Here is a 10,791-nt window from a genome sequence, read left to right on the forward strand (position 1 = left end):
AAAAAAAAAAAAAAAAAAAAAAAAAAAAAAAGTCTTCAAAGAGTGAGCTCTCTCAAGGAGCTTGAGATGGGATTTCATATACAAACAACTGAATTACAAACGTCTTTTCAAGAATACAGCTCACTTGCTTAAAGCAAGGCTCACCTTAAATATTTGGTATTAAGTGCCCTATGGCTTTCTTTATTTGTTATAACCTCTGACCTCTTTTATTAAACCATAGGTTGTATTTTCTAACTCTTTTTAGAGGCTTTCTTTCATCTATCATGATCATCCCTCTAGACTTTGGGATTAGCTGCAACATTTACCTAATACCCTTTGCTCATTACCCTCCATGTCCTTTTTTTTTTTTTTTTTTTTTTCCATATTGAAACTATTTGTTAAATGTATGTGCAAAAACAAGAAAAGGTATGTGCACATCTTCCGTCCAACTTCCTATCTTCCACTTCTTCCCTCTGGTAGCCTCTAATGGTCTTCGTCTCTTCTTCCTCTTCCTCTCTGCTCTTTCTTCTTCTGTCTCTTTTCCTCCCTGTCTCTTGCTGCTTTTCCACCTGCCTTTATCTTTGCTTCTTCCCCTCCCACCCTGATCTGGGAGACACTCCTTTCTCAGGGTCAGGGGGGTGGTTATCACTAGACTGCTCTGACAATGGATCAAGGAAGAGGGAAATTAGATCTTCAGAGTCAATTCCTACTCATTAAGGAATCCGCATCAGAGTCCTTGAAAATGCTCCCACATTGTCTTAGGTGCAGTTCCTTAGGAGTAGAGTGGGAGACAGTGATTCCTGGTGAGCAGTGTAGTAACAGGGAAGCCAGGATAGGAGCTAGTAGTGCAGGGGCTGGACAAGACAGTGGACAGAGATGTGGGTTCAGCTGAAGTCCAGTGTCCGCCTGAGCCCACAGGGGCCCTGGCGTGTGAATAGCCCTGCAGCACCCCAGAGAGAAGAAATGTCTATTTTAAGCCTCCAAGTTCTTGGTCCTTGGTTCAAGCAGCCCTAGAAAACTCATAAGACACATGTGCAAGTGATCCCTCACAGTGGAAGAATGAGTTTAGGTGGTGGCCCCGCAAGCTGGCCTGTGCATACAGATTTTGTTGCAGAATCCCAGGGGTTCTAAAGCTTTTAAATTTGAACCTGGCCTTCAGATAGTTGTCAACATATACTTGCCAAAAGAGGAGGGGAGAGGTTGTGTTTTCACAGTTTCTTAGTTGGATTTGCACTTTTCAAAACTTAGACTCCAGCTGGACTCTTGATCCAGTCCCCACAAATGTTGAGGTGAGTCTTCCCCCGACCTCTCTTCTGCCGGCATTTACACAAAACTGGGTTTATCAAAAAAGTCTCAATTATAAAGCGACTTCTGCTGCAAACCCGGTTAAGCAACACGTGCAATTGGCTTAACCTTTTCTGGATTTTCCTAAATGTAATTTTTTCCCTTCTTAAAGAGAGCTGAAAATCACTTCTGGTTAGTAGGGCAGCTTATCGGGCTGATGGTCTTCCTGTTTCCTTACCTGCTGCGGCCCCACCTCATCATCAGAAGAACCACCCTGCTTTGGAGCCTGTGACAGGGGCAGCAGAAACCATGCTTCACATCAAAGTGTCGAGAACACGTCCATTGACCGCAAACTGTGTCCCGGGCGAGCCCCGTATTGATAACATTTTCCAAATCAGTGTAATTTAGATTGCCTTTTTATGAAGAACACGCTGGAATTTCCCCAAATCATCAAGTGCTCTGCCAAAGCTCTGGGAGAGTGATTTTAAAAACAATAAGCAGGTTGTTAAAAAAAAAAAAAAAGAAATGAAGAAGCTCTGCTCGAATGAAGCGCGGGCTTGGAGGTCAAGGTGTAAGAGAACCCCTGCACAAGGCACCATATGCTATTAGGAGAGGAACTGGCCACGGTCCTTGCCCTCTGGGGGTTCACGCTTTAGTACAGTCAGATCTGAGCTGCTTGCAGGGGTGAGGGGTCAGTGCTTGAATGTCCTTCTCTCGAGCTTCGTCACCCTGCAGCCCAGGATCTACCTGCAGTGGGTATCTCTGTTCTATACTGGCCTATGCGCCCGACTTCAACCTCTTTCCCAGGTCCCATTCCCTGCAGCTACTTAGAAAGCAAGTCCACGGAGTGTGCGTTCATGGAGCAGAATGAAACTCAGAACCACTAACCTTGACGTGTCCCTTACTAGAAGTGAAACCCTCTTGCAACTTTCGGCCCCATTTTCTCTTCACCCTGGGCTGGTATTGCTGTCATTCCCACTTCCCAAAAGAGGACAGTGAGACTCAAGGAGGTCACAGTGACCCAGCCAGAAACAACAGAAAGGTGACTAGCACCTCATGTGCATGGATCGGGGTGAGAATGAGGGGGTGGAGAGGGAAGAAGCAGCTTTCTACCATTTTCTATGTGCGTGACCCTAGAGAAGTCATCTGATTCCTGAAGCCACTGGTTTCTCTCTATAAAAGGTTGATGACAGGGCTACCTCCGGAGCAGTTGGAGGTAAGAATTGAATGATAACATATATTCAGAATCTTCAGAATATTTCCCCAGAAAATAGGAAGCATGCCGTATCCTATATACATATATTTGAAGGGTAGAGCAAGGTTCCAAATTCTGAATTCCTCCTCCTCCAGCCCACAACTTGTTCACGGCCCCATTCTCCAGGAACCTGGTACACCATCTACTTCCACATTAATAGACATGTTCAGCAGGCTATGCCTTTGCCCCGAAGATCCAGTGTCAGCAGAAGGGGCAGACACTCCGGGGCCGGCAGGCAGGAAGGCAGGGAGCCATCTCCTGTTCCCCTGTCAGGGCGGGTCCCTGTTTGGGTAGCTCGACAGGCTTCCTGACTACGCAAATCACACCAAGAGCAAGGCTTGGTTTCTGAAACTGCTGGTGCCTTCTACCCACGAAACCCCAACCCGGCGCTCGGGGAGGCCAGAAACAGCTCTTGCGCTTTCAGACACAGACACGGAAAAAGCAATACTTCAAGCAGGCATCTTACTTCCAAAAGCTCACTTTGAAAATCAAGGGCCTCTTCGTTCTGAACACAAGAGAGAAAATGGTGCTTAGGTGAGAGAATGAGTTGATGGAAAAGCAAGCCGGGGATTTGCAGGAGGGAAAACAAAATCTTGGGAAGAGATCTTGTTTGTTTCTTTTTCCTCTCTGTCCTGGCAAGGCACAGGGATTTCGCTTCCAGAAGAAAGATGGCATTGATTTTTAAACCTGCAGTTTCTAAGCATGGTATTTATTTTCATCCCACTAACGGAAAAGTCAGGAACATGCAACTAAAGATTTTGCTAAAGATTCACTTTCCCCTTGAAAGGTTGCCATCTAACCTGCCCTTCTTGGGCAAAGGATGGCTGTCAGCTGGTCTCCCGTTTCCCAAGACTGTCTCTGAACTTGCAGCGGGCAGGTACCTGGACAACTCAGTCTAGTCCTGATTAGACAGCTGTGTCCTGTTGAAAGAAGAAAACTTGTATTCACTTAGTACGCTTTTATAATGTTTGCAATCCCAGGCATTACCCCAGGGGCACCAATTAAAATGCAATTTTCCAGGCCTTTCCTTAGAGAGATGTCAAATTAGTAGCGCTGGGCAGAGCCTAGGAACCTGCATTCTTAACAGATGTGCCCCCCTCAACTCCCAAGCAATTCCCAAGTGTAGTGTTCTCCAGACCACACTTTAGCAGGCACAGATACAGTGCCTCCTCAAGACCAGACACCCTATGGGGTGCTTCTCCTTACTTCCCAATTATTAGCTTGGGTAATTGTCATATTTATACACACAGGCCTTATTACAGAAAAGTTGTCTCACATTTTATAAACAGAGACATAGAAGCTCAGGGGGTTAGGTAACTCCCTCCTGGTCGCAGAGAGGAAGGGGTAGTTTGACTAGTGTCTGTACAATTCCTAAAGTCATCCACTATTTCATCTCCCTGACAGATGTAGGTGGCTCTTTTTCTCCTCTGTTAGCAGATACAATGGTACTAATAGTACTAATCTCAGAGCATTAAATGAGACTAATAGTACTAATCTCAGAGAGTTAAATGAGATAATATGAAGTTTAGCATATGAAATTGCTGATATTCTACAATTGATAGCCTACAGATGCAGCAATTCCATATGGGTTGACCTAGGCATTGCAAAGTGCCTGCTACAGTCCTGTGACAAAGTCGTAGCTCCATAAATGTCAAACACGATTAGAAACTTTTGTGGGTGGAATGGGTACCCCCCAAAAGATATACTGAGGTCCTAGCTCCTGGTACCTCTGTATGCGAATTCCTTTGGAAACGGGGTCTTTGCAGATGTAATCAGGTTAAGATGAGGTTACACTGAATCGCGCGGGTCCTAGATTCAATGACTGATGTCTGCCTAAGGAGCATTGTGGGAGGTTGAGGCAGGAGGATCGTTTGAACCCAGCAGTTTGAGGTTACAGTGAGCCATGATGGCACCACTGCTCTCCAGCCTGGGGGACAGAGCGAGATCGGACTCAGAAAACAATAAAAATAAAATTTAAAAGAGAGAAATGTAGATACACAGGCACACAGAAGAGAAAACACCATGAGAAATCAGAACAGAGACTGAGGTAACGCAGCCAGAAGCCAGCGTACATCAAGGATTGCCCGCCACCACCAGATGTGGGAAGAGGCAGAGAAGGATCCTCCCCTGGATACTTCAAAGGAAGCACAGCCCTGCCGACACCACGATTTTAGACTTCTGGCCTCCAGAACTGTGGGGAGAATGAATTTCTGTTGTTCTAGGCCACACGTTTTGTGGTCATTTGTTAGGCAATCCCAGGAAACGAACCTGGAAGCTTTATCCCTTTCATCATCAATGTCATTCATCTCCATCACCGCCATGACCATCCTTTCTCAGAGCACAAGATGTGCCTCCTGCACTCCGATCCCAGTACAGTGACCTCTGATTGGCACCGATGGGTGATGTCCAAGTTGCTCAGTCCCAACCCGGTCCTTCACTTGCAATACCCAACTCAGCCTGGTTTGGTTTCCCCCAAATTTTTAAAGTTTCTTTTATGTTTCACACACATTTGTGCTTTTTGATGCTTTCTCAAGCTCCTTCCAGCTTGTGTAATGGAGACGTGTCTCCAGGGAAATGTTTTGAGAGACAGAAAGACAGAAAAATGGTGGCCACAGAAAGCTGGGTAAACATTATCTCCTTTCACAATCTTCCTTTCTTGGATGACAAATCTGTGGTGGGGTCCCCAAGTCCCAAGAAGGCCTGCTGTAAACATTTATTTAGACCAGTCTAAAGGGTCAGGAGCCTGCTGTATAAAAAGCCCCGAAATGCACACTGTTCAGATAGGACCTGCAAGCTGGCATGAAAACCTCCAGGGTGGAGTCTGTGGCCTGTTTTCTTTTTTTTCTTTTTTTTCTTTTTTTTTTTGAGATGGAGTCTTGATCTGTCCCCAGGCTGGAGTGCAACGGCACAATCTTGGCTCACTGCAACCTCCACCTCCCGGGTTCCAGAGATTCTCCTGCCTCAGTCTCCCAAGTAGCTGGGACTACAGGCACCCACCACCACGCCCGGCAAATTTTTTGTATTTTTAGTAGAGACGGGGTTACACCGTGTTAGCCAGGATGGTCTCGACCTTCTGACCTCGTGATCTGCCCGCCTCGGCCTCCCAAAGTGCTGAGATTACAGGTATGAGCCTCCACACCCAGCCCAGCCTATTTCAAATCTATTGTTCGATCAATACAAGGTTTCCAGTGACCTTCCTTTCAATTTCTGCACAGAAGAGATACTTCACTATGGTTCTCCTCTTGCTTTTCCCCTCATCAAAAGTGAAAGTAAAATATTATGAGGCTGTAAGTTTTGTCCATTCATTGACCATATTTTCCAAATAAAAAAGCAGCATGTATTCCAAATTAAAAAGTAGCTGTGATTGACAATGGAGCAGAATGTTTACAATCTGTATTGTCCAAGACAGTGTGCTGAAGAGACTGCACTCTGGACTTAGCCTCTGAGTTCAGATCCCATCTCATCATTAGGTCTGTGAGTCTGAGCAAGTCACTTTCCTTGCTCGTGTCTCTGTTTCCTCATCTTTATGAAGTCGGTCCTGTTAAATCACTTCCATTTTAAGAGTCGTGAGTACTCAAGGAATAATGAACAACAAGAGTTTAGCAGAGTAACAAGCATGCAACTTCTCAATAAGTAGTAACTATTACTATTATTCTCTGTTTTTGAGATGAATTCTTGCTCTGTCGCCCAAGCTGGAGTGCAATGGCACAATCTCACTGCAGCCTCCACCTCCTGAGTTCAAATGATTCTCCTGCCTCAGCTTCCTGGGTAGCTAGGATTACAAGCGAGCACCACCACACCCAGCTAATTTGGGTTTTTTTTTAGTAGAGACAAGGTTTCACCATGTTGGCTAAGCTGGTCTCAAACTCCTGATCTCAAGTGATCCACCTGCCTCAGCGTCCCAAAGTGCTGGGATTACAGGCGTAAGGCACCACGCCCGGCCTCTATTATTCTTTTTAGATGTAGAGAGGAAGGCTTTTATTTTGTCCATTTTGTGTATCAGAAACTCAACATACATATATCTCAGTTAAGGTCACTACCATGCAGTAGGCTTTATTTTATAGCTCAGAGAGTTTAGGGAACATAATGGAAAATCACACAGCTACTCATCCCTGAACTGGAATTGAAGCCTAACTGGATCCCGAAGTCCTTATCCTTTCCTCTATACCATGTTGGACTGTCTAGAATATTTTCAATCAAAATGAAGCTCTTCACCATAGAACAATGACTCACAGCCTTGACCCCTTGCACTGAGTCTTACAAGGGGATAGTCCTCCTGGCTGCCCTGACTTGGCAGAGGGTAGGAGTGCTGATGGCACAAAGATCATTCTTTGCAGCTGAAGTTCAACCCCCTGGACCCCATCTCCCTGGGCTCCAGAATCGACCCACAAAAGCCTGGACTATGGAGTGCAGTGACTGCCAGGCTATACAGTAGGGTCCTTGCTTATGTTCTCAATGACTAGGTTTCGTACTTGGAGGTGGACTGAGGACCCAAAAGTTCATGTGCTGTCAGTGCTCCCTGGACACCAGAGCCTCCAGGGTGTGGCTCCTAGTGCATTTGCATTAGGGTCCCCTTGGGGAACTTGTTGAAATGCAAGTGACTGGGTTACTCCTGGAATTGCGAAACCTGAATCTCAGCCGGTAAACCAGATACCGGCATTTTTGACTAGTGTCCCAGTGACCATGGGCTCGTGGCTCTTTCTGAACCATAAAGACACAGCTTTATTACTTGTTCTTTTTTCTGAAAATTGAAAATTAAAAAAAAAAAAAATGCTGGGCAAGGTGGCTCATGCCTGTAATCCCAGCACTTTGGGAGGCCAAGGCAGGTGGATCACCTGAGGTCAGGAGTTCGAGACCAGCCTGGCCAATATGGCAAAACCCCATCTTTACTAAAAATACAAAAATTAGCCGGGCATGGTGGTGCATACCTGTAATCCCAGCTACTTGGGAGGCTGAGGCGAGAGAATTGCTTGAACCCAGGAGGTGGAAGTTGCAGTGAGCCGAGATCGCGCCATTGCACTCCAACCTGGGTGACAGAGCAATACTGTCTCAAAAAAAAATAAATAAATAAGGCAGACACAAGTACCTGGAACCCAGCTGGATCCCACAGACCTCCAGCTATGGCAGACAGAATACTAGTCCCTCAAAGATATCCATGTCCCAATCCCTAGAACCTGTGAATATGCTATATTACATGGGAATTGCAAGGGAAATTATCTACAGATGGAATTAAGTTTGCTAATCAGTTGACATTAAAATAAGGACATTACCCTGGACGATCTGGGTGGGCATAATTAATCACAAGAGTTCTTTACAGTGGGAGGAGGCAGAGGAGGTCAGAGTGAAACCGTGAGAAGAGCTTCACCTGCCATTGCTGCCTTTGAAGACAGAGGAAGGAGCCAAAAGCCAAGGAATGTTGTAGCCTCTAGAAGATGGAAAAGGGAAGAAAACAGATTCTCCCCCACAGCCTCCAGAAGAAACACAACCCTTCAGACACCTTGATTTTAGCCCAGTGAGACCTGTTTGTGCATCTGACTTCTAGAACTGAAACACAAATTTATGTTGATTTAATACACCAAGTTTGTGGTAATTTGTAACAGCAGCAAATGAAAGTTTAACCTATCAGGATAAAATGGAGCATGGGTTCACGTGGCAGCAATGGAAAGCCTGACGTCCACTTTCAATGCCCTTTTCGAGTCATGGAACTTCTCTTTCCCAGCACTGTCTGAGCCCGGAGATTAGATAAATGCTCTGACCACTGCAGAAGCTGGTGGGATGCATTGTGCCTCAGCTGGGCTTGGGGCCAGTGGAGGTTCCCTAGGGTTTGAAAGTAGGGATCAGGGAGCAGAGAGTCATGCGGGATTCCCTGAGGGTCTAATTAAATGCATCTTAGGGCCCCAGCAAAACACGGATACCACAAAACAAAACAAGAATTCCAACTTTGGTGAATTTTCCCACTTTGTATTATCAATAACTTCAGTACAATGTCATTTTAACATACTTCTTACTTCTGTATTTTATAATTTAGAATTTAGACACATTTTGGATTACATAAAATGCAGAAGAGGAGGGACAAAATAAACTCTTCTAAGTTTAGGGTCTTGGATCAGGCTTTGGCAAGGGGTCAATCAAGCAAAAGCCATGTATTAGGAGTTGGCAAACAGGTGCCAAGACCAAAGGAACCAGGTCAATGTGGAGAGCAGCAATATTGATATCGGGTGCTCTGCTCATTACCGAATGAGTACCCAATATTGCTGCCCTCCACATTGAGGTGGTGAGAAGTTGTGTTGGGATGTTTAAAGCAACATGGTTGGGAGGAAAGAATGAATGAACGGATAAATGAATGAATGAATGAACGACTTTAACTGAGAGTATTGGCTGTTGGTGTGCTTTAGGGTCTTCTCTGAAGGTTATAAGTCTTCCCAGGTCTATGCCAAACCTCAGGAAGTTCAGAGATGGGTGGGGCCACGTGGTCACGAATGAAAGTTGTCCTACTTAGGGCATCCGCATGGAGCGGCGCTGTGGTCTAGTTCTGAGCAAGCCGGTGTGCAGAGATGAAAGCTCCCACCGCCCCCTCCACTGATGTCTTTGGCTGCAGAGTCACACGCACAGGGCCTCCAGGGGGCTGGCAGCCCGGGAGCAGGCGACCCGCCCCGACCTGAGCCTGTTACTCTTGGGCTCATACTAAAGGGGGCTTAGGTTTCTGCACTTTTCATGTGGTGGCTTTCAAAATCGGAATCCACTTGAAGTGGTTTGGGTTTTTCTCTTCTCCGCCTGGTGTTTGCTGTAGAGAAACACCTTCAAAAGCAGAGAGCGCCGCTCAACGCCTCTGTCTCCGAGCGCGTTCAGAAGAACCAGAGACGCCACATCAAGCTGAACGTTTTCATCAGAGACTCCCTGGTGGGGGCCCCTGCCTGCTGCCCAATAGGCAAAGGTTTTCTTTTACCCCCATTGACATCCTCCCGCCCAAGTATTGGCTCACACGTGCCTGTCGCTGGGAGAACAAACCACCCTTGTTTGTCTGAACGGACCTATTTGGAGAATTTGGAGGCCACAGCAGGCGGTAAAATCCCTCCCGGATCCCATATTCTGTGTGGACCCCCGTTTTGCTGTTGGAGTCTGAGGGGTCGGGGAGATACTCACTCCTTTTGCTACTATTGCAGGCAGCACCTTCTTCCTCATCTCCTCCCTGGTGGTGCCACCAAGCTCCATATTCTACCTTTTATACCATATTTGGAAGAAAACACTGACTAAGCAAGGAAGAAACCTGGGCAGATGTCTCAAGTCACATCCCTCAGAAACGTCACATCATGCTCCAAATTAAGTTTGGAACAACTTACCTTCCATAGCGATAGAGATGGATATTGATAGTTCTTCATCAATATCAACAGTCTTTATCAATATCAACAGACTTGTATCTGGGAGAGAAAATAAGCAATTGAGGGGTTGTGGATATTATTTTAATGCTTGAATTACCCAGAGGCTGTCACAGTCTACTCATGTGTACTTACAGAGGACAGAGGGATTTCGGAGAGTGGGTCATTCAACATCTTTATTTTTGCATCTACACAAATTCCATTCCAAAAGTTTTACATGACTTGCTCAAGGTTACTAGGCATTTGTGCAGCTGCACCAAATGACCTTATTTGTATTATGATATTTGATGGTATTTACATACATTGGGAGGCTGGGAAATTTTATTTACTAGTAACCCATGGAGGTTATGGGCCTTGTGAGGTCTGTACTCTCCTGTCTGTAAATGGAGAAGCAGGGAGCTAGGGCCCTAGCATGGTTCTCACTTAAAAACTGTGGCCATGGCTGGGTGCGGTGGCTCCTGCCTGTAATCCCAGCACTTTGGGAGGCCGAGGCAGGTGGATCACCTGAGATCAGGAGTTCGAGACCAGCCTGACCAACATGGCAAAACCCCGTCTCTACTAAAAATACAAAAGAAAAAAAAATTAGCCAGGCATGGTGGCGGGCACTTGTAATCCCAGCTACTCGGGAGGCTGAGGTAGGAAAATCACTTGAACCTGGGAGGCAGAGGTTGCAGTGAGCCAAGATTGCACCAGTGCACTCTTTTCTAGAATGAAAAGAGTGAAACTCTGTCTCAAAAAAAAAAAAAAAAAAACACACACACACACACACACACACATCTTTGGCCATGTCTTTGTGCTCACAAATTAGAGGGAGAGAGTGTGTGTGAGTGTCTCTGTCTATGTCTGTGTATAGGGTTCTGGTCAGTGCATGGTGACCTCCCAAGCCACACTGCTTAG

This window comes from Rhinopithecus bieti, unplaced genomic scaffold (genome assembly GCF_001698545.2).
Source record: "Rhinopithecus bieti isolate Rb0 unplaced genomic scaffold, ASM169854v2 scaffold_12151, whole genome shotgun sequence".
In the NCBI taxonomy this organism is placed as follows: domain Eukaryota; kingdom Metazoa; phylum Chordata; class Mammalia; order Primates; family Cercopithecidae; genus Rhinopithecus; species Rhinopithecus bieti.